The 25,126-nt window shown below is 45.1% G+C and overlaps 1 pseudogene; it reads left to right on the top strand.

Annotated features, from left to right (window-relative positions):
- The first annotated feature begins 358 nt into the window (after positions 1 to 358).
- Positions 359 to 24,775, top strand: LOC121575001 (annotated as a pseudogene).
- Positions 24,776 to 25,126: the final 351 nt, after the last annotated feature.

The raw sequence follows: 25,126 nt of genomic DNA, 5'->3' as shown, positions 1-25,126 counted from the left end.
TTATCGTTGAGACCAAAGATAGAAGGGTGAGTGCTGCGCTCAGGGATTTGACACTACAGTTGACTCACAGAAAATATTACCATGCATCAAGCCTTCATTTCTTTGCAAGTGTTTATAGATAAAATAAAATACTACTAATAAATACAATATAATCATTTATTTTGATACATCATTATGAATCGTTTTTAAGAATAAAATGGAATATAGTTTGCAGTGACTGAATATGATAAGACAACATACCCAGAATATATATGACAACAGATGCAGGCCTCCCCATTTCACCCTTGCCCAATGCCCCAGTCTCACAATTGCCTCTTCCTCCTTCCTCTCCAAAACTCGACAGTCTCTTACAGTGAAAGAGGAGGACATCCAGCAAATTAATAATCTTAAGTTTGACATGATAGAGGACATGGCCATGCTGACACTCCTCAACAAGGCCTCTGTGCTCTGTAACCTGGCAGGCGCTACACCGCCTGGATTATCTACGTGAGTGATCCCACAGGGGCAATGGAGGGGTGGGACAGTTGTAGTAGCCAGAACCACATGTCAGTCCGTTTTTAGGTCATATGAAATGAGACTGTCAGTGACTGCCCCCATCCTTCTGTTATTGAGCAGTTGGGTCTTTTGGGGAATAACTTGATTCAACTTTATGTCAGTGGTATTGAAACTATAGCCCAGGTGTAATGCAATGCATGCTTCAACTCTCTCTCCACAGACCTACTCTGAGCTGTTCTGTGTGACAGCGAACCCATACAAATGGCTGCCTGTCTACACCGCCACTGTTGTCACTGCCTACAAATGCAGGCGCCACGCCAAGGTCCCACCCCACATCTACTCCATCGCAGACTACGCCTATAATGACATGCTGTGTAGTAAGTCACTCAGCACAAATAATACTCACACTCCTCCATGTCATCAGAAACCTGATGCTTTCCATTAGAAGTCATGGCAGTGCACACAAACTCCAGACAGTAATGGAATATGACGTGACTCAAGTAAAGCTTTACCAAAATCCTTATTAATTGTGACGTAGTACTACTACTATTACACAAGCCTTTCCTAACAGCTTACTCTTTATCATATTTTTTAAAAATATTTTAGTCATTTAGCAGATGCTCTTATCCAGAGCGACTTACAGTTAGTGAGTGCATACATTTTCATACTGGCCCCCCATGGGAAACGAACCCACAACCCTGGCGTTGCAAGCGCCATGCTCTACCAACTGAGCTACAGGGGACTACATAACTGAACAGATCGTGAGAATGAGTCCATGCTCATCATGTAAGTAAAAACCCAAATCCATGTCAGAAAGCTGTGCTCTAATTCAGGGGCGCAACTTTGGTTTTAGTAGTGGGGGGGACATAAAAAAAAAATATATATATATAATATCCAGTCGGATAAACACTCCAAACAGCCTACCCAACCGCTCGGAAGTGTCCTCATGGTCCTAAAGCACACCGCTGCTTCGTTTTGTATCACATTCCAATGATAAAACTGGGGGGACAAAAATACAATTTCAGAATGTGGGGGGGACATGTCACCCCCGTCCCCAATGAAAGTTGTGCCAATGCTCTAATTACTGTTACAGTACACACTCTATAGTTTGCTGGTATTTCACATACTACTACTACTAAAGCAGAAGTAACAGTAAGTTACGTTGTGACGTTCGCCTTGTCACTGTATGAGCAATTTACAGTATTCTAGGCCATCCAAACACAGCCACTGTTATAGCATTGCTATACAAAACAATATACAGTGGGGAGAACAAGTATTTGCTACACTGCCGATTTTGCAGGTTTTCCTACTTACAAAGCATGTAGAGGTCTGTAATTTTTATCATAGGTACACTTCAACTGTGAGAGACGGAATCTAAAAAAATAATCCAGAAAATCACATTGTATGATTTTTAAGTAATTAATTTGCATTTTATTGCATGACATAAGTATTTGATAACCTACCAACCAGTAAGAATTCCGGCTCTCACAGACCTGTTAGTTTTTCTTTAAGAAGCCCTCCTGTTCTCCACTCATTACCTGTATTAACTGCACCTGTTTGAACTCGTTACCTGTATAAAAGACACCTGTCCACACACTCAATCAAACAGACTCCAACCTCTCCACAATGGCCAAGACCAGAGAGCTGTGTAAGGACATCAGGGATAAAATTGTAGACCTGCACAAGGCTGGGATGGGCTACAGGACAATAGGCAAGCAGCTTGGTGAGAAGGCAACAACTGTTGGCGCAATTATTAGAAAATGGAAGAAGTTCAAGATGACGGTCAATCACCCTCGGTCTGGGGCTCTCAGGAGATCTCACCTCGTGGGGCATCAATGATCATGAGGAAGGTGAGGGATCAGCCCAGAACTACACGGCAGGACCTGGTCAATGACCTGAAGAGAGCTGGGACCACAGTCTCAAAGAAAACCAGTAGTAACACACTACGCCGTCATGGATTAAAATCCTGCAGCGCACACAAGGTCCCCCTGCTCAAGCCAGCGCGTGTCCAGGCCCGTCTGAAGTTTGCCAATGACCATCTGGATGATCCAGAGGAGGAATGAGAGAAGGTCATGTAGTCTGATGAGACAAAAATAGAGGGATGAGTACAACCCTAAGAACACCATCCCAACCGTGAAGCATGGAGGTGGAAACATCATTCTTTGGGGATGCTTTTCTGCAAAGGGGACAGGACGACTGCACCGTATTGAGGGGAGGATGGATGGGGCCATGTATTGCGAGATCCCTGCTGCAGTGTGTGCAAAACCTGGTCAAGACCTACAGGAAACGTATGATCTCTGTAATTGCAAACAAAGGTTTCTGTACCAAATATTAAGTTCTGCTTTTCTGATGTATCAAATACTTATGTCATGCAATAAAATGCAAATTAATTACTTAAAAATCATACAATGTGATTTTCTGGATTTTTGTTAGATTCCGTCTCTCACAGTTGAAGTGTACCTATGATAAACATTACAGACCTCTACATGCTTTGTAAGTAGGAAAACCTGCAAAATCGGCAGTGTATCAAATACTTGTTCTTCCCACAGTACCAGTCAAAAGTTTGGACACACCTACTCATTCCAGGGTTTTTCTTTATTTTTTACTATTTTCTACATTGTAGAATAATAGTGAACACATCAAAACTATGAAATAACACATATGGAATCATGTAGTAACCAAAAAAGTGTTAAACAAATCAAAATATATTTCATATTTGAGATTCTTCAAAGTAGCCACCCTTTGCCTTGATGACAGTTCTTTAATGGAAGCTGGTTGAGAGAATGCCAACAGTGTGCAAATCTGTCATCAAGACAAAGGGTGGCTACTTTGAAGAATCTCAAATATATAATATGGAATCATGTAGTAACCTAAAAGGTGTTAAACAAATCAAAATATATTTTAGATTTTAGATTATTCAAAGTAGCTACCCTTTGCCTTGATGACAGTTTTGCACACTCTTGGAATTCTCTCAACCAGCTTCATGAGGAATGCTTTTCCAACAGTCTTGAAGGAGTTCATTGCTTGTGATGGACTGTTGTTTCTCTTTGCTTATTTGAGCTGTTCTTGCCATAATATGGACTTGGTCTTTTACCAAATAGGGCTATATTCTGTATACCACCCCTATCTTGTCACAACACAACTGATTGGCTCAAATGCATTAAGAAGGAAAGGAATTCCACAAATGAACTTTTAACAAGGCACACCTGTTAATATTAAATGCATTCCAGGTGCATTCCAGGTATATTTTCATTTGTTTAACACTTTTTTGGTTACTACATGATTCCATATGTGTTATTTCATAGTTTTGATGTGTTCAGTATTATTCTACAATGTAGAAAATAGTACAAATAAAGAAAAACCCTGGAATGAGTAGGTGTGCCCAAACTTTGGCCTGGCTTTTATTCCACTTTATATGCTTATTCTGAACACCTGTCCCTTTCATTTCAGCTCAACAGCTTTGAGCAGCTGTGCATCAACTTCCCCAATGGGAAACTGCAACAGTATTTCAACCACTACATGTTCATCCTGGAGAAGGAGGAGTACAAACGGGAGGGCATTGAGTGGACCTTCATCGACATCGGCCTCGACCTACAGGCTTGCATTGACCTCATAGAGAAGGTATGGTGAACTACCACTTCTCAAAGACATTACACTGACATCCCACCTCAGATGAGTTATTGAACCTAAGGATGTGTTTGCTTGCTGATATGTTTTATGATAGGATCCTGTATCTGTATGCAGGCTTTGTTTTATGTACTGTACTGTATTTGATTGCATGATGCATCTCAGATTCACTACATGTATGTTAAGTTGTTTCTCCAGCCCCTGGGGATTATGTCCATCCTTGAAGAGGACTGCATGTTCCCGAAGGCGACAGACAACAGCTTTAAAGCCAAGATGTACGACAACCACATTGGAAAGTCAGCTAACTTCCAGAAGCCGCGACCCGATAAGAAGCTCAAGTACAAGGCTAACTTTGAGCTGATGCACTACTCTGGAGTGGTAAGTGTGTAACAATGGTATAATATTGTATTACTTTAGATAGTGTTATTTGAGATAACCTCCATAATGACGTCTTAGCAAAGTAATAATATTTTTTCAATTTTTACTGTTTCCTTTCGCAATATAACAATACAATTGGCACAAAGCAATCAAATCAAATCCAATGTATTTATAAAGCCCTTTTTACATCATCAGATGTCACAAAGTGCTTATACAGAAACCCAGCCTAAAACCCCAAACAGCAAGCAATGCAGAAGGAGACAAACAGTACAGAAGATAGAAAAGGAAAAAAACGTTTCATTTTTCACCCACAACTCTCAATATTACTCTTTTGTTAGTAGTTAGAGCAACCTTTAGCCACATGAGCTTCTAAATCCATCAATATCAGTGATATTCAGTAAAAGCAGAGCAGGGTTTGCAAGTGTTGTGTTACCCAGAGTATCTCATTTCTATACCAGAAAACCATGTGTCCTCCTATTTTCAATTTAGTGTGCATAGTAATTATCTTGCACTGTATATGAAAATAGAAACCATTAAGACGTTAATGGTTGACTTCATCCTGACACTCCAGGTACCATACAACATCATTGGCTGCTTGGATAAAAACAATGACCCGTTGAATAAGATGGTGGTGTTGTGCTTCCAGAAGTCCTCCAACAAGCTGCTGGCCTGCCTCTATGAGAACTATGTTGACTCTGACCCAAAGACTGGAGGCAAGGAGAAGAGGAAGCAGGCTGCCTCGTTCCAGAGTGTATCACAGCTACAGAAGGTGAGAGGGACAACTTCATCTGTTGGCAAGTTGCTCACAAAGTAAATCATATAGCTAATATAATCATCAATCAATCAAATTCATTTATAAAGCCCTTTTTACATCAGCAGATGTCACAAAGTGCTATACAGAAACCCAGCCTAAAACCCCAAACAGCAAGCAATGCAGATGTAGAAGCACGGTGGCTAGGAAAAACTCCCTAGAAAGGTAGGAACCTAGGAATAAACCTAGAGAGGAACCAGGCTCTGAGGGGTGGCCAGTCCTCTTCTGGCTGTGCCGGGTAGTCATCAGGCCAGGTCATCAGGCCAGGTAGTCCTGATCCTAGGGCTCAGGTTCTCCGGGAGGAGAGGGAGAGAGAGAGAGCGAGAGAGAGAGAGAGAGAGAGAGAGAGAGAGAGAGAGAGAGAGAGAGAGAGAGAGAGAGAGAGAGAGAGAGAGAGAGAGAGAGAGAGAGAGAGAGAGAGAGAGAGAGAGAATTAGAAGGAGCATACTTAAATTCACATAGGACACCAGATTAGACAGGAGAATTACACCAGATATAACAGACTGACCCTAGCCCCCCGGCACATAGACTATTGCAGCATAGATTATACTTTATCTATTAGACAGTAAAACTGTACAAGTAATTACAGTATAATAAACAACCAGAAAGGGCATAGCTAGTTAGGCAATGATGCTGATTCTACATTGAGAGATCATGTATCCAGTGCTGAGAATGAGACAGTTAAGACTTGCAGTGATGTTTAGGGAAATTATCACATGAACATCACTTTAAGTCTGTGCTGGCTCCACTCTCATATACATCACATACGGTTTCCTCCCTGAAGTCAATGGAAGAGCTTCAGCTGTGCACAACAACTGAAGGAGTGAGGGAGAGCATATTTTCATTAACTGCTGCAAGAACTCAGATATTGACGAGTTTATTTAGAAAACGCTATATCCACAAATCTTTCACATTTGTGTTTTTTCATCAGAAATGATTGCTTATGGGTACCTTCATGTGTTTGTAAAATATTCCTCTTCTCAGACTTTTAATTAATAGATTTTAGATGTGTATGAAAATGTGTTTTTTTGCAAAACGCTATATATCCATTGTTTAGCTGGAATGGAATGTTTGTATCCTGTATATTTGACTGTGATATGTGGTTGTCTCACCTAGATACATGCACTTACTGTAAGTCGCTCTGGACAAGAGCATCTGCTAAATGACTAAAATGCCAAATGTAAATGTTTTACTTACAGATCTCATACTACTGTATTGAATTATGTATCATTTGAACATTTCTTTATTAAAAATATAGTTAATTATTCCATTTGACTGTGTAACACCTAGCAGTACTACTGGTTTTTCTGAGAGGTGGCTATATAGCATGTCGCTAAAAAACATGATTATTTGTCTCTCAGAAACAAAACCATCAAGTGATAGATTTTAAACAAATACTTGTCTGTCATTGAACAACCCCATGCCATGATTAGAAAAAATCTATTTAATAACTTATTTAAATAATAAAAGCAAATTTACAAACGTTTCTTAAAATGGTTATATAGCGTTTTGGAATGAAACTCTTCATTTGCTGATGTTGTAATCATTGAAACTACATTGAACAACATTCCTATCGTCAATGCTCACTTAGGTTTTCATTCTTTCCGTCTGTTGTGTGCTCCTCTGTCTGCAGGAGAATCTGAACAAGCTGATGACTAACCTCCGCTGCACTCACTTTGTCCTTTGCCTTATCCCCAACGAGACCAAGACTCCAGGTACAGCATTCACCTGAGATCCAAGGAAATCGTAGGAACATATGTTATTTACTGTAAGTGCTCCAGAGTGCGTCTTCTCCTCTCTGATTGATAACTCCCTCTCCCCCGGTCCTCTGCAGGGATCATGGATGCCTTCATGGTGCTGCACCAGCTTCGCTGTAACGGTGTGCTGGAGGGGATCTGCAGGAAGGGATTTCCAAACCGCATCATCTACGTAGAGTTCAAACAGTGGTGAGTGTGATAACACACTTTCATTCCCACAACACACACATAAAAATACATTTGGAATCAATCATATACAATACAACGTTTTTCTTTTACACACAGCCATCGCATCCTGAACCCACATGCCATCCCTGATGATGTGTTTGTGGACAGCAGGAAAGCAACAGAGAAACCACAACCAGTACAAGTTTGGACACACCAAGGTAGGAGGCTGAGGCTTCACGTGTGTGTTTTGTCAATTAATCACGTAAACACACATTATATCTATAGGCAAATGAAGTTGTATTTGATCTTCCTGATTGGGTCTGGGTGTTCTCCTCCTCTAGGTGTTATTTAGGGCAGGTCTGCTGGGGCTGCTGGTGGAGATGAGGGATGAGCATCTGGCCAAGGTCCTCACGCTGCTCCAGGCTGTCAGCTCAGGATAGAGCTCCAGAATGTGATGGCCAGGAGGTAAGAGATCATGGCTTCATTTGATTTGATAATCTCAAGTGCTCTAGTAAAGTACCTAAATGAAGTCAGTTGTCCTAGAGTATTAGGGAGGTACTGTATTATCTCTTAGGAGTGCAGGAGTGTTGTGACAACATAATGGAACAATTCCGTAACACTTCATAGGAATATAAAGACATCAGTAAAAACAAACCAACTTCTCCACCAGTTGCTTCCTCCAACAGGCTCAATAGTAATATGATCAGTTTCAGTTTGTGATATATTATACCTTTGTGCACACTCCCATGTTCTAGTATGTGTGGAATGCAAGGGCAATGTTAGCAGCGTGTGTGAGGCGTGTGCTTGTCCATGTATGGTTACCGTGCAAATGTGTGGCCCCCATGTTAATATTGACCCCATTCCCCCCTCGCTCACACACATTCCTCCCTACCCCTCTCCCCTCTATGCTCTCCCTAAATTAAACAATGCTGACTGTGTCCTTAGAGCCAGGTGGTGACATGTGTCAAGTAGCAGCTGCTCGGGCCCACCCTATAAAGACCCTGCCTGCCCCGTGGCCCCTGGCCTCTTTTGTCCCAGGCGCCTGCAGTTCTAAGTGAGCACATAGATGGGATATGTGGTGGGTGACAGAGGATTAAAGCCTGCCGTCTGACAGAAGGCTTTAGTTTCTAAATAAACACAAGAGACCCTCACCTTTGAGAGTGCAGTGAGCACGGAGTCACGTCTGAAATGCAATCATACTCATTCCACAGCCACCACCCATTCACCCTGCTACCCCTGACACCCTGCCTGACCATGGCCCTGCACTCACTCAGGCACACATTCACAACTCTGACAGGAAGTGCCTGACCAGGTTGCAAAAATGTATTGTATCTAGTTGCATATCTATAGGTGTGAGACACCATCCTTATTTTGGAAATCTTCAGCCTGTGGTTTTGGTTGATCCAACACATGAAACATTTAGAGCTCTTTTTTCATGATTGATGCCAGATTGCATAATGTGTTCCTGCTTGAATTATAAGGGAACTCACAATTATGATAGGGCTTTTTTTTCAGGTTGAAGGCTGTATCTGTTTATTGTTCAAACTTTATTTTAAAACCAAGGAATAATTTCTGGTTACAAACTCACCACAGCTTGTAAATGACCTAATCCGACTCATGTGCAACCTTTAATTCTGTCCTCTACTCACTTCCTGTTTCCAGGGAGGCTCTGATGACCATCCAGTGGAACATCCAGGCTTTCAACGCGGTGAAGCACTGGCCGTGGATGAAGCTCTTCTTCAAAATAAAGCCTCTGTTGAAGAGTGTCGCCACAGAGAAGGAGATGGCCAGGCTGAAGGAGGAGTTGGCCAGGCTGAAGGAGGCCCTGGAGAAGTCAGAGGCCAAACGTAAAGAGCTCAAGGAGAAGCATGTCAGCCTGATCCAAGAGAAGAATGACCTCTCTCTGCAGCTGCAGGCAGTAAGTACCCACAGACTGACGGGGATGCACGCATTTACTACCTCCTACAGCATGGTACCAGTAGGGCTCCAATGTCACCTCCCATCTCTCCCTCTCTTTCCCATCTCCCTGCAGGAGCAGGATAACCTGGTGGATACAAAGGACCACTGTGACCTCCTGATCAAGGCTAAGATCCAGCTGGAGGCCAAGGTCAAGGAGATGATGGAGGGTCTGGAGGACGAGGAGGAGATGAACGCCGGCGTGCTCGCCAAGATGCGCAAGCTAGAGGACGTGTGCTGAGCTGAAGAAGGACATTGATGACCTGGAGATCACCCTGGCCAAGGTGGAGAAAGAGAAACACGCCACCGAGAACAAGGTGAGGAGATCAGAGGGTCACAGAGAAGGAAAGGACACTGAGCCACAGTCAGTGGGTGATGATGTCATAGTCATCTTGTCCTGTAAAGCGGAAGAGATTCGTCTTAATTTCAGATGACACAAACAGTTGCAACAGTGGCCCTGACTTCATGTAATTTATTAATCAGGTCAGCCTCAAAACTCCACCCAACTGAAACGTCTGAAAAAAGTAGAGATGAGAATGAGATGTGCATAGCTGAGGTCCCTCCAGGTGAAAAACCTGATTGAGGAGATGGCAGCTCTGGATGAAAGGAGAAGAAGGCCCTGCAGGAGGCCCACCAGCAGACACTGGACGACCTGCAGGCTGAGGAGGACAAGGTCAACACGCTGTCCAAGGCCAAGGCCATTTTGGAACAGCAAGTGGACGACGTGAGTTTACACACAAGCAACTATAACTCCCATATCCAACCTCACTGAAATGAAAATATATATAAATTAAGAGGAAGTCATTTTTGTTTCGATACATTGCCACATCATATTGCCTGTTATTAGATTTCTTAGTTTTACATTTTGTCCAGCCACCTAAACTTTGACATTCCCCATAATCTTCTCCAAAACAGTAGGAAGGCTCTTTGGAGCAAAAGAAGAAGGTGCGCATGGACCTGGAACGGGTCAAGTGCAAGCTGGAGGGGGACCTGAAGCTATCCATGGAGTCTGTCATGGACCTGGAGAATGACTAGCAGCAACTTGAAGAGAAGCTGACCAAGTGAGAACAATCTACTTGATTGAAGACTGATCAGTTCTATCGTCAATGTTCAATAAAAAAATATTAATGTAACCTACTCTTCTTTCGAATCAGGAAAGACTTCAACCAGATCAGCACTAAGATTGAGGATGAACAAGCCTTGACCATTCAGCTCCAGAAAAAGATCAAGGAATTACAGGTATGAATGGACAACTGGGTCTAGAAATACTGACAGCGATTTCTCATGAATATAATACAATACTATTACATTTCTCAATACATTACAAAGATCATAGACCACAAGCTAAAAACATCCATTGATCTCTACGTCTATGCCCATGTCTTCTCCCAGGCTCGTATCGAGGAGCTAGAGGAGGAGCTGGAGTCTGACCGGGCGTCCCGGGCCAAGGTGGAGAAGCAGTGGGGCGACGTGGCCCGGGAGCTGGAGGAGCTCAGGGAGTGGCTGGAGGAGGCCGGGGGCACCACCTCCGTCCAGATCGAGATGAACAAGAAGCGCAAGTCGGAATTCCTGAAGATGCGGCGTGATCTGGAGGTGGCCGTGCTGCACCACGAGGCTACAGCAGCCACGCTGATGAAGAAACACGCCGACAGCGAGGCTGGGGGAGCAGATCGAAAGCCTGCAGAATGTCAAACAGGAGATAGAGAAGGAGAGGAGCGAGGCAAATATGAAGGAGGACAATCTGGCGTCCAACATGGAACAGCTCTCCAAGTGCAAGGTAGAGAGATAAACATGAACACACACACACACACACACATACACACACATGCACACACATGCACACATGCACACACGCACACACCTGTTCAGAAGTATGTAAAGTATGTGTGGGCTGGTTCTGCAGCTGATCAAATGTGTATTTCAAGGCTAACGCTGAGAAAATGTGTTGTCTGTATCAGGACCAGAGAAGCGAAGCCAAGGCCAAGGTGGAGGAGCTCCAGAGGCAGCTCAATGACACCAACACCCAGAGAGCCCGCGCTCAGGCCGACCGTGGTGAGGCCCTGTCCTAGATCATTACAGAGACAGAATGTGTAAAACCAAGGGTTCCATTTAAAATCCCCCTTCCCTGACTGACTGGTCTCCCACTCTCTCCCCCACCCCTGTAGCTGAGTTCGACAGAAAGCTGGAGGAGCGGGAAGCCCTGGTCACTCAGCTCCAGCGTACCAAGAACTCCTTCAAACAGAATGCTGAGGAGCTCAAGAAGCAACTGGAGGAGGAGAATAAGGTTTGTGTCAGTTCTAAGGCCAGCATTCCATGTCAGCAGCCCTATACTGTAGTGGAGTGCTTATTCAGGATTGGGAATGATAGTATTCCTGGTGCCAGCATCAGTCTGGTAGCTACAGTGGGGAAACAAAGTATTTAGTCAGCCACCAATTGTGCAAGTTCTCCCATTTAAAAAGATGAGAGAGGCCTGTAATTTTCATCATAGGTACACATCAACTATGACAGACAAAATGAGAAAAAATAATCCAGAAAATCACATTGTAGGATTTTTTATGAATTTATTTGCAAATTATGGTGGAAAATAAGTATTTGGTCAATAACAAAAGTTTCTCAATACTTTGTTATATACCCTTTGTTGGCAATGACACAGGTCAAACGTTTTCAGTAAGTCTTCACAAGGTTTTCACACACTGTTGCTGGTATTTTGGCCCATTCCTCCATGCAGATCTCCTCTAGAGCAGTGATGTTTTGGGGCTGTCGCTGGGCAACACGGACTTTCAACTCCCCTCCAAAGATTTTCTATGGGGTTGAGATCTGGAGACTGGCTAGGCCACTCCAGGACCTTGAAATGCTTCTTGCGAAGCCACTCCTTCGTTGCCCGGGCGGTGTGTTTGGGATCATTGTCATGCTGAAAGACCCAGCCACGTTTCATCTTCAATGCCCTTGCTGATGGAAGGAGGTTTTCACTCAAAATCTCACGATACATGGCCCCATTCATTCTTTCCTTTACACGGATCAGTCGTCCTGGTCCCTTTGCAGAAAAAACAGCCCCAAAGCATGATGTTTCCACCCCCATGCTTCACAGTAGGTATGGTGTTCTTTGGATGCAACTCAGCATTCTTTGTCCTCCAAACACGACAAGTTGAGTTTTTACCAAAAAGTTATATTTTGGTTTCATCTGACCATATGACATTCTCCCAATCCTCTTCTGGATCATCCAAATGCACTCTAGCAAACTTCAGACGGGCCTGGACATGTACTGGCTTAAGCAGGGGGACACGTCTGGCACTGCAGGATTTGAGTCCCTGGCGGCGTAGTGTGTTACTGATGGTAGGCTTTGTTACTTTGGTCCCAGCTCTCTGCAGGTCATTCACTAGGTCCCCCCGTGTGGTTCTGGGATTTTTGCTCACCGTTCTTGTGATCATTTTGACCCCACAGGGTGAGATCTTGCGTGGAGCCCCAGATCGAGGGAGATTATCAGTGGTCTTGTATGTCTTCCATTTCCTAATAATTGCTCCCACAGTTGATTTCTTCAAACCAAGCTGCTTACCTATTGCAGATTCAGTCTTCCCAGCCTGGTGCAGGTCTACAATTTTGTTTCTGGTGTCCTTTGACAGCTCTTTGGTCTTGGCCATAGTGGAGTTTGGAGTGTGACTGTTTGAGGTTGTGGACAGGTGTCTTTTATAGTGATAACAAGTTCAAACAGGTGCCATTAATACAGGTAACGAGTGGAGGACAGAGGAGCCTCTTAAAGAAGAAGTTACAGGTCTGTGAGAGCCAGAAATCTTGCTTGTTTGTAGGTGACCAAATACTTATTTTCCACCATAATTTGCAAATAAATTCATTAAAAATCCTACAATGTGAATTTCTGGATTTTTTTTCCTCAATTTGTCTGTCATAGTTGACGTGTACCTATGACGAAAATTACAGGCCTCTCTCATCTTTTTAAGTGGGAGAACTTGCACAATTGGTGGCTGACTAAATACTTTTTTCCCCCACTGTACATCACCTAGTTGGTGTGCTTAAAAGTATGACTGACCTTTCCTCCTTCCACCATCTTGGCACTATCTCCACTATCATTGTCTTCAGGCCCATGCGTTCCAGTCCTCCCGCCATAACTGTGACCTGCTAAGGGAGCAGTATGACGAGGAGCAGAAGGCCAAGGCTGAGCTGCAGCTAGCCCTGTCCAAGGCCAACGCTGAGGTGGCCCAGTGGAGGACCAAGTATGACACAGATGCCATCCAGATGACAGAGGAGCTAGAGGAGACAAAGTGAGTGAGACTTCTGAGGTCTGCATACAATGACATTTGAATAACAAGTCTTTACACTCATCTATATAAGTTTTAAAACCTGGTATAGTAACTGAATCCATGAAAAGGTGAAATTCACCTTTCAGCAGGACAATAACCTAAAACACAAGGCCAAATATACACTGGATTTGCTTACCAAGACGACATTGAATGTTCCTGAGTGGCCTAGTTACAGTTTGACCTAAATTGGCTTGAAAATGTATGGCAAGACTTGAAAATGGCTGTCTACCAATGATCAACAACCAACGTGACAGAGCTTGAAGAATTTAAAAAAGAATAATGTGCAAATATTGTACAATCCAAGTGTGCAAAGCACTTATAAACTTACCCAGAAAGACTCACAGCTGTAATCGCTGCCAAAGGGGATTGTAACATGGATTGACTCAGGGGTGTGAATACTTATTTAAATGAGATACAGTGGGGAAAAAAAGTATTTAGTCAGCCACCAATTGTGCAAGTTCTCCCACTTAAAAAGATGAGAGAGGCCTGTAATTTTCATCGTAGGTACACGTCAACTATGACAGACAAAATGAGAAAAAAAAATCTAGAAAATCACATTGTAGGATTTTTAATGAATTTATTTGCAGATTATGGTGGAAAATAAGTATTTGGTCAATAACAAAAGTTTCTCAATACTTTGTTATATACCCTTTGTTGGCAATGACACAGGTCAAACGTTTTCTGTAAGTCTTCACAAGGTTTTCACACACTGTTGCTGGTATTTTGGCCCATTCCTCCATGCAGATCTCCTCTAGAGCAGTGATGTTTTGGGGCTGTCGCTGGGCAACACGGACTTTCAACTCCCCTCCAAAGATTTTCTATGGGGTTGAGATCTGGAGACTGGCTAGGCCACTCCAGGACCTTGAAATGCTTCTTACGAAGCCACTCCTTCGTTGCCCGGGCGGTGTGTTTGGGATCATTGTCATGCTGAAAGACCCTGCCACGTTTCATCTTCAATGCCCTTGCTGATGGAAGGAGGTTTTCACTCAAAATCTCACGATACATGGCCCCATTCATTCTTTCCTTTACACGGATCAGTCGTCCTGGTCCCTTTGCAGAAAAACAGCCCCAAAGCATGATGTTTCCACCCCCATGCTTCACAGTAGGTATGGTGTTCTTTGGATGCAACTCAGCATTCTTTGTCCTCCAAACACGACGAGTTGAGTTTTTACCAAAAAGTTCTATTTTGGTTTCATTTGACCATATGACATTCTCCCAATCCTCTTCTGGATCATCCAAATGCACTCTAGCAATCTTCAGACAGGCCTGGACATGTACTGGCTTAAGCAGGGGGACACGTCTGGCACTGCAGGATTTGAGTCCCTGGCGGCGTAGTGTGTTACTGATGGTAGGCTTTGTTACTTTGGTCCCAGCTCTCTGCAGGTCATTCACTAGGTCCCCCCGTGTGGTTCTGGGATTTATGCTCACTGTTCTTGTGATCATTTTGACCCCACAGGGTGAGATCTTGCGTGGAGCCCCAGATCGAGGGAGATTATCAGTGGTCTTGTATGTCTTCCATTTCCTAATAATTGCTCCCACAGTTGATTTCTTCAAACCAAGCTGCTTACCTATTGCAGATTCAGATTCACTGGCTGTAACCAGTGGTGTAAAGTACGTAAGTAAAAATACTTGAAAGTACTACTTAAGTAGTTTTTTGGGGGTATCTGTACTTTACTATTTATATTTTTGACAACTTTTACTTTTACTTCACTACATTCCTAAAGAAAATAATGTACTTTTTACTCCATACATTTTCCCTGACACCCAAAAGTACTCGTTACATTTTGAATGTTTAGCAGGACAGGAAAATGGTCCAATTCACGCACTTATCAAGAGAACATCCCTGGTCATCCCTACTGCCTCTGATCTGGCAGACTCACTAAACACACACACTTCGTTTGTAAATGATGTCTGAGTGTTGGAGATAGCCCCTGGCTATCCGTAAATTTAAAAAATAAGAAAATGGTGCCGTCTGGTTTGCTTAATATAAGGAATTTGAAATGATTTATACATTTACTTTTGATACTTAAGTATATTTAAAACCAAATACTTTTAGACTTTTACTCAAGTAGTATTTTACTGGGTGACATTCACTCTTACTTGAATCATTTTCTATTAAGGTATCTTTACTTTTACTCAAGTATGACAATTGGGGACTTTTTCCACCACTGACTGTAACACAACAAAATGTTGAATAAGTCAAGGGGTATGAATACTTTCTGAAGGCACTGTATGTATTCAACAGGAAGAAGCTGGTGACACGTCTGCAGGAACCTGAGGAGTCTGTGGAGGTGTCCAACACCAAGTGCTCTTCCCTGGGGAGGACCTAGTGATGGACCTGGTGAGCTCCAATGCTGCAGCCTCCGCCCTTGACAAGAAGCAGCGCAACTTTGATAAGGTGAGCCATAGGACGCTATCATGGGTAATGTGAACTACTGAGATATGCTGTCAACTTTATGACATCCTGTTTCTGAGTAAGGAACTCAACTGGAATGACCTCGTTGGAAGAAATAGCAATTTAGGTTGTTTTGAACCTAAATGTAATCCAGGCAGCGGCAATATAATTACTAAAGAGGTGAACTACTGATTTCAGGTGCTGGCTGAGTGGAGGCAGAAGTATGAGGAGTGCCAGTGTGAGCTGGAGAGCTCTCAGAAGGAGTCCCGCAACCTGAGCACTGAGCTGTTCAAGCTGAAGAACTCCTACGAGGAGGCCCTGGACCACCTGTAGACCACCAAGAGAGAGAACAAGAACCTTCAGTGTACGACCACCTCACACATCTGATTAACTCAGACTATAGTCATTGGTCCATGCTACATGAGTTTAGCCATTGAATTACATTGTAGCCAAATTAGTACTTTCTCCCCTCAAACCCCCCATACTGTGTCAGTATAAAAGATATTCCAATGAATGTTCATTAGTTGAGAATTTCACATCAATCTTACATGGTATGGAAACGCAAACTGAAAGGCCTTTTTGTTCCACTAACCCTGTGCTTCTCAATTATTTTATGTTACGCCCCCCCTAGGAAGAAGTAAACATTTCGCGCCCCCCAACTCTCCGCCACGACTGTAGTATCATTTGTCTATAAAATTGTTAGAAGTACACCTCTGCATAACATTGTATCCTTATTAACATTTAAAAAAAGAAAGAAATATAGATCAACTTACAACAAATAATAACTTTATTAACATTGTTTTTTAGTCTGTAACAGAAAATACTTAAAGTGCATCAATTTGCCTGAAATAAATAAATAAATAAATCCTTATTTAAACTGTAAACATTGTCACGATCGTCTAAATAAGCGGACCAAGGCGCAGCGTTGCGAGTGAACATGATGACTTTTAATTAGAAAAGCACGTCAATACAAAACAAAAGACGAAAGTGAAGTCCAATAGTAACAAAGACTAAACTTGGAACAAAAACCCACAACCCCAAGGTGAAAACACACAGTATAAATATGGCTCCCAATCAGAGATAACGAGCCGACAGCTGACACTCGTTACCTCCGATTGGGAGTCATCAACCAAACATAGAAAAAACAACCTAGACTAACCAACATAGAAATACACCCAAGTGAAATGAACAACCCTGGCTCAAAAATAAAAGTCCATAGAGCCAGAGTGTCACAGTACCCCCCCCTAAAGGTGCGAACTCCGGGCGCACCAGCATACAGTCTAGGGGAGGGTCTGGGTGGGCGTCTGTCTATGGTGGCGGCTCAGGCACTGGTCGTGGTCCCCACCCCACCATAGTCACTACCCGCTTGTGTAACCTCCTCCACATGACCACCCCCCAACTAAACCCCACAGGATTAAGGGGCAGCACTGGACTAAGAGGCATCACCAGACTCAGGGGCAGCACCGGACTAAGGGGCAGCACCGGGCTAAGGGGCAGCACCGGACTAAGGGGCAGCACCGGGCTAAGGGGCAGCACCGGACTAAGGGGCAGCACCGGACTAAGGGGCAGCACCGGGCTAAGGGGCAGCACCGGGCTAAGGGGCAGCACCGGACTAAGGGGCAGCACCGGGCTAAGGGGCAGCACCGGGCTAAGGAGCAGCACCGGGCTAAGGGGCAGTACCGGACTAAATGGCGGATCCTGGCTGGCTGGCTCTGGCGGATCCTGGCTGGCTGGCGGATCCGGGCTGGACGGCTCTGGCGGATCCGGGCTGGACGGCTCTGGCGGATCCTGGCTGGACGGCTCTGGCGGATCCTGGCTGGACGGCTCTGGCGGATCCTGGCTGGACGGCTCTGGCGGATCCTGGCTGGACGGCTCTGGCGGATCATGGCTGGACGGCTCTGGCGGATCCTGGCTGGACGGCCCTGGCGGATCCTGGCTGGACGGCTCTGGCGGATCCTGGCTGGACGGCTCTGGCGGATCCTGGCTGGACGGCTCTGGCGGATCCTGGCTGGACGGCTCTGGCGGATCCTGGCTGAACGGCTCTGGCGGATCCTGGCTGGACGGCTCTGGCGGATCCTGGCTGGACGGCTCTGGCGGATCCTGGCTGGACGGCTCTGGCGGATCCTGGCTGGACGGCTCTGGCGGATCCTGGCTGAACGGCTCTTGGCTGGCTGACGGATCTGGCTGCTCATGGCTGGCTGACGGATCTGGCTGCTCGCGGCTGGCTGACGGATCTGGCTGCTCGTGGCTGGCTGACGGATCTGGCTGCTCATGGCTGGCTGACGGATCTGGCTGCTCATGGCTGGCTGACGGATCTGGCTGCTCATGGCTGGCTGACGGATCTGGCTGCTCATGGCTGGCTGACGGATCTGGCTGCTCATGGCTGGCTGACGGATCTGGCTGCTCATGGCTGGCTGACGGATCTGGCTGCTCATGGCTGGCTGACGGTGCTGGCTGGGCGGCTGGCGGTGGAGGCGGACCCCAGCCTCGGAGAGTGGTCATCACCTCCCGCAGGACGGTTCCCATCTGCAGGAGCTGCTCTTGCTGGACCCGAACCTGGGCTTCCAGTCTTGTACGGGCTGCGTCGGCTCCTGCTGATTCCATCGCTGGTGTATGATTCTGTCTGGCGGAAGGCTCTAACGGCTCCTGTCTGGTGGAAGGCTCTAGCGGCTCCGGTCTGGCGGACGGCTCTGAAGGCTCATGGCAGACGGGCGGCTTTGCAGGCTCAGTACAGACGGGCGGCTTATGCAGCGCTTGGCAGACGGGCAGTTCAGGCGCCATAGGGCAGACGGGCAGTACAGGCGCCGTTGAGCAGACGGGCAGTTCAGGCGCCCAAGCCATGTGCCCCCCCAAAAAATTTTTTTGGGGTTGCCTCCCGTCCTTCCGACGATGGCCCTGCTGCTGTCGTTGCTCCTCTCCTGCCAGGTTCTCCCCCTTCATCGCCCTCCGGTACCGGACGGCCTCCTCCTGCGTTATCTGTCCCCAACCGAGGAGGACATCCACCAGCGTTTTCTCCTTACCCGGCGCTTCCTCCCCAAGAAATGTTTGGGTAGTACTCCCGGGCTTCCAGCCTTGCCTCCGTGCTTCCGCCTCATACCACCTCCTCTCTGCTTTAGCTGCCTCCAGCTCTTCACGAGGGCGGTGATATTCCTCCGGTTGTGCCCAAGGACCCTTTCCAGCCCGTATCTCCTCCCATGTCCACGAATCCCTTGGAGGCGTCCATAAATCCTGTGTAGGTAGGTCCTGTTGCCGTTTGTTACGCTGCTTGGTCCTCTTGTGGTGGGTTTTTCTGTCACGATCGTCTAAATAAGCGGACCAAGGCGCAGCGTTGCGAGTGAACATGATGACTTTTAATTAGAAAAGCACGTCAATACAAAACAAAACAAAAGACGAAAGTGAAGTCCAATAGTAACAAAGACTAAACTTGGAACAAAAACCCACAACCCCAAGGTGAAAACACACAGTATAAATATGGCTCCCAATCAGAGATAACGAGCCGACAGCTGACACTCGTTACCTCCGATTGGGAGTCATCAACCAAACATAGAAAAAACAACCTAGACTAACCAACATAGAAATACACCCAAGTGAAATGAACAACCCTGGCTCAAAAATAAAAGTCCATAGAGCCAGAGTGTCACAAACATTTTTTGACCATTTGATACTGAAAAATAAAATATATAATCAATAAATAATAATACAGTCAAATTGATCAGCAACATGAACTCAGGAGCACAATATATGAAACACTTTGACCTATAAAACAAAAATGAATAAAACAATGTGCTGATTAAAAAAAAAATCTAAATGAGGAAGTCAGGATTAATGGCTACAATGAGCACGTTTTGCAGTGCACAGCTTTTCGAAGCAGGGTTTGAAGCATGATACTGCAACTCTCAGCTCCTGCTCAATGTTTAGCTGGGACCTGTACTTGGTCATCAGTGCAGCAACAGCAGAGAAGCCAGTCTCACAAAGATAAGATGTTGCAAAAGGAAGAAGAATGCCCATGGCCCTCTGCCCTAAGAGTGGATACTGCCTCTCTACACTCAGCCAGAATTCACTCAGTGTCTGTGATGTGAACCACAGTCTCAATGTGGAGTCAGACGTCATATCAATGAACTGGTCCTCCTCTGCAGAGCTGAAACCAGTTGGAGCTGGTGCATTGAAAGGATCTCTCACCCAGTCATATTGGGAACTGTTTTCAGGGAAGTACTTTTTAAAGAATCCCATCAGTGATGAAATATGCTCCTTAATATATGGAATCACTGAGGTGGCATCATAGTCAGTAGTGTCAACAAATTCATGCAGGTTCTCGAATGAATCAGTATTTCCTTCATCAAGTTGCCTGCCCCACATTGCAAGCTTTCGAGTGAAAGAGCTGATCTTGTCTGTGACCTGAGGGAGGTGTTTATCTTTCCCTTGAAGCTGTAGATTTAGTTAATTTAGCTTTCCATATATGTCACTCAGGTAGGCCAGTTTTGCCAGGAAGTTCTCATCACTAAATTTTTCTGCGAGGTCATACTTGTGCTCCTGCTCCGAAAACATTCTTATCTGCTCTCTGAACTCAAAAACTCGGGACAAGACTTTTCCTCGTGACAGCCACCTTGCTTCACTGTGAAACAGCACAGCTTGATGTTCAGCTCCCATCTCCTCACAGATAGCAGAGAAGACTCTTGTTTTTAGTGGTCTGGTGATTGGGGTGTAATGTCTTTAAGTGACGCCTTAATTTATTTGGCTTCATGCTGTCCGCTGCCAACATTTTTAGACACAGTAAACATACCGGTCTTTCCTCGTCTCCCACCGTAGTCACAGTGAAGCCAAGCACTACATACGCTTCGTCATATTTCCTCGTCTTAGCTTTCGGGAGACTTACGTTTGTCTCATTATCTCCGTCTCTCTCCGCCATTCTTTTCATCCCTGTTAAATATTTTTCCATGGTGTCTCTTAAGGGTTTGTTATCTGCACTTCATATCTCCTGCTCTGTGCTGTGTGCTCTTGTTCGGTGCAAAAAAAAACTACTCCCTGCGGCAAAAAAAAGCATGTTCCCCGGGGTCACACGCGCCCCCCCTGGCATCGCTCCGAGCACCCCCAGGGGGGCGCGCCCCACTATTTGAGAAGGACTGCACTAACCCCACTGTCCTCTTCCTCCCCACCTACAGAGGAGATTGCTGACCTGTCTGATCAAATCAGCCAGGGAGGGAAGACCATCCATGAGCTGGAGAAGATCAAGAAGGGTCTGGACATGGAGAAGAGTGAGATCCAGGCTGCCTTAGAGGAGATGAAGGTAAGTCTCTGTTCCGCTCTTTCTCTCTGCCTCTTTAACTGTACTGAAACTATTGTGTGTATTTTCTTTGGATAATATTCTGATCTTTCTCTTTCTCTTTCTCTTCCTCTCCCTCTCCCTCTCCCTCTCCCTCTTTCTCTCTCTCTCTCTCTCTCTCTCTCTCTCCCTCTCCGTCTCTCTCTCTCTCTCTCTCTCTCTCTCTCTCTCTCTCTCTCTCTCTCTCTCTCTCTCTCTCTCTCTCTCTCTCTCTCTCTCTCTCTCTCTCTCTCTCTCTCTCTCTCTCTCTCTCTCTCTCTCTCTCTCTCTCTCTCTCTCTCTCTCTCTCTCAGGGCACTCTGGAACACGAGGAGAGTAATAGTCTCTGTATCCAGCTGGAGCTCAACCAGATCAAGGACGACATCGACAGGAAGCTGGTGGAGAAGGACGGGGAAATCAACAACCTCTGGTGAGGTTCAAAAGGCTTCTTAACAGCTTCTACCCCCAAGACATAAGAGTCCTGAACAGCTAATCATGGCTACCCAGACTATTTGCATTGTCACCCCCACCCCACCCCCTCTTTTACGCTGCTGCTACTCTCTGTTTATTATCTATGCATAGTCACTTTAACTCTACCCACATGTACATATTACCTCAATTACCTCGACTAACCTGTACCCCCTGTATATAGCCTCCCTACTGTTATTTTATTTTACTGCTGCTCTTTAATTATTTTTTTATATTTTTTTACTTATCTATTTTTTACTTCACTTATTGTTCTTAAAACTGCATTGTTGATTAAGGGCTTGTAAGAAAGCATTTCACTGTAAGGTCTACACCTGTTGTATTAGGCGCATGTGGCAAATAACATTTGATTTGATTTGATTTGAGTTCAATTACCATGCAGTTAGAAAACATGTCAAGGGTTGTACAGGCTCTGGTAGCTATCTCTCCTTTTAGTATCAGAGGCAAGGAATGTCAAGGAATGTCCCCCCCCCTTTCTAACTCTCCCCATTTTTTGCTCTGTTTCACCCTCCCTCTCCCCATCCCACGCGCCCCAGCCGGTATCTGAGGAAGAAGATGGAGGGGGACCTGAACGAGATGCAAGTGCAGCTGAACCACGTCAACAGGCAGTCCACTGAGTCCCAGAAAGTACTGCCCCAACTACAGGTCCAGATCAAGGCAAGTCCTTCAGCAGCCAGTCTGACAACTCCACACTCACTTATGGCCTCTGTGACAATGTCCAGACAATGTACCTCTTGTTTGGTTTTTACAGTGCTTTGTATACACTGTAACAAACTCTTCAGACTAATTAACAAATTCAAGTTAGCTACTTGACTCATCCACACTTCAGATTGTTTGCCTGCTGGGTTATGTCAATAGCGTTCTGTACTGAACACTGTCTGTGTCCTCTGTAACCCCAGGACCTGCAGCTGGAGCTGGATGAGATGCTGCACCAGAACGAGGAGCTGAAGGAGCAGGTGGAGGAGCTCCAGGCCCTGCTGGAGCAGAACGACCGCACACGCAAACTGGCCGAGCACGAGCTGCTGGAGTCCACCGAGAGGGTCCACCTGCTACACTCCCAGAATACAGCGCTCATCAACCAGAAGAAGAAGCTGGAGAGTGACCTGTCTATGCTGTCCACTGATTTGGACGAGGCTTCTCATGAATGTCGCAACGCAGAGGAGAAGGCCAAGAAGGCCATCGCTGATGTAAGGGAGAGACCCAGAAATTCAGGCTAGAGTTACTTGTGGGTCTAGAGTTTCAATTAAATTAATTGCAGATTACAACGATCCTACATTGGAAAACTGGAGCCATACCACAAATCAAACTCTTCTCTCTGTCATTATCCAGGCGGCCATGATGGCTGAGGAGTTATTAAAAAAGGAGCTGGACACCAGCTCTCACCTGGAAAGGATAAAGAAGAACATGGAGCAGACCATTAAGGACCTGCAGATGCGCCTGGACGAGGCCGAGCAGATCGCCCTCAAGGGCGGCAAGAAGCAGATCCAGAAACTGGAGGGCAGGGTAAGAGTCCAGAGAGCAATCCATCTGTTCCTAAGTAACACCATGCATTAATTTCCAATCAATAGATTGTTGACATAATAGGCATGCTCAGGGTATTCCTATAGTGATTTAGCCCTTATGGTTAAACCATGTTTCTTTTATTAAATGTGTTTAATGGTATAAATGTTCATAAGGACAATGGTATACCTAATGATACATGACTACACCTACGAACCGAAGAGGACACAGCAATTTACTTGGTTAGAGTTCTTCACCTCTTCACCATTACTGAACAGTGAGTGTAGATCAGTGGTGTGACAGTGTCCTATTGACAGAGCTGGAGAATGAGCTGGAGTCTGAGCAGAAGAAGAGGCAGGAGTTCCAGAAGGGGGTCTGCAAGTACGAGAGGAGGATCAAAGAGCTCACCTACCAGGTACTGAAACACAGCACCTTCTTCATAACCATGGGGGAAATGTAGCAAGAGATCTGTGTCATACAGTTACCCCAATGTTATGATTTTGCCCCGCACTTCATTAGGTTCAAGTGATCATCTTAATGATGGATCATATTAATATTATATTATTTTTCTATGATATAGTGGTGTAGTGATGTAGTGATGTTGTAGTGGTGTAATGGTGTAGTGGTGTAGTGATGTAGTGATGTTGTAATGGTGTAGTGATGTAGTGGTGTAATGGTGTAGTGTTGTAGTTATGTAGTGGTGTAATGGTGTAGTGTTGTAGTTATGTAGTGGTGTAATGGTGTAGTGTTGTAGTTATGTAGTGGTGTAATGGTGTATTGTAGTGATGTAGTGGTGTAATGGTGTAGTGTTGTAGTTATGTAGTGGTGTAATGGTGTAGTGTTGTAGTTATGTAGTGGTGTAATGGTGTATTGTTGTAGTTATGTAGTGGTGTAATGGTGTAGTGTTGTAGTGATGTAATGATATAGTGGTGTAGTGCTTCATGCTGCCCCCTGCTGTTTGTGTTTGTCCCTGCAGACAGAGGAGGACAGGAAGAACCTGGCAAGTCTGCAGCAGCTCATAGACAAGCTGCAGGCCAAGGTGAAGAGCTACAAGAGGCAGGCTGAGGAAGCAGTAAGTCCCCATACCATTTCCAGTTTACTGTTGTGTTACTGCATGGAATGTGGGTCTGTTTCCAAATGACCTACAGTGGTATGATCTAGTTCCCTGCTCTCTCTGATCTGTCCATCTGTCCTCTCCCCTCAGGGGAACAAGCCAACTCCAACCTGACCAAGTTCAGGAAGATCCAGCATGAGCTGGACGATGCAGAGGAGAGGGCTGAGATGGCCAAGACCACGTCAACAAGTAAGGTAAGGTGTGATATTATCACATAACATGTGGCTAACAATTCAGAGAAAATATTATTTTTGATTTGTAACATAAATCTCACTAGACTCAACCAGTCAGCTGAAGTTGGTCTGCTCTGGAGTATTTAGGGCATATAACTGAAACATATTTATCTTGTGTATTTCATCTTGCAGAGTAATCCAGAGGATAACTCCCCAACCAAAGATATCACAGCCAGCCAGCTGCAACAGTTGTGGTGTGACTGTGTGGGTGCAATATAGACCCAATAAAGACTTCTAAAAGCATTTATAGTATAATCTCATTACTGTCTGCCGTCAGTGTGGTGTGTAGAGATGCGTTGAGGAAAGGACGGGACACACCATAAGGAATGTCGGCTGTGCGCAGGAGTTTATCTGCTGGGTGTCGACAATAGCGATTCAACACATGGAATCTTCAGGAAATAGAACAAAATGGACACCTGACGTTCTGTGGTCAGAGGCAAGAGGACGGCTGCCTGCTGCGCATGGCCGACATTCGGTATTGTGTCCCGTCAATAAGACCACTGTGAACAAAATACACCACACACATATTCGAGAGGAAGTTGTGAGAATTTATTATGATTGTTATCATTATATTAAATTCACAAACAAGACTGT

This window comes from Coregonus clupeaformis, chromosome 10, assembly GCF_020615455.1.
Source record: "Coregonus clupeaformis isolate EN_2021a chromosome 10, ASM2061545v1, whole genome shotgun sequence".
In the NCBI taxonomy this organism is placed as follows: domain Eukaryota; kingdom Metazoa; phylum Chordata; class Actinopteri; order Salmoniformes; family Salmonidae; genus Coregonus; species Coregonus clupeaformis.
This window is presented reverse-complemented; position numbering and strand designations above follow the sequence as displayed.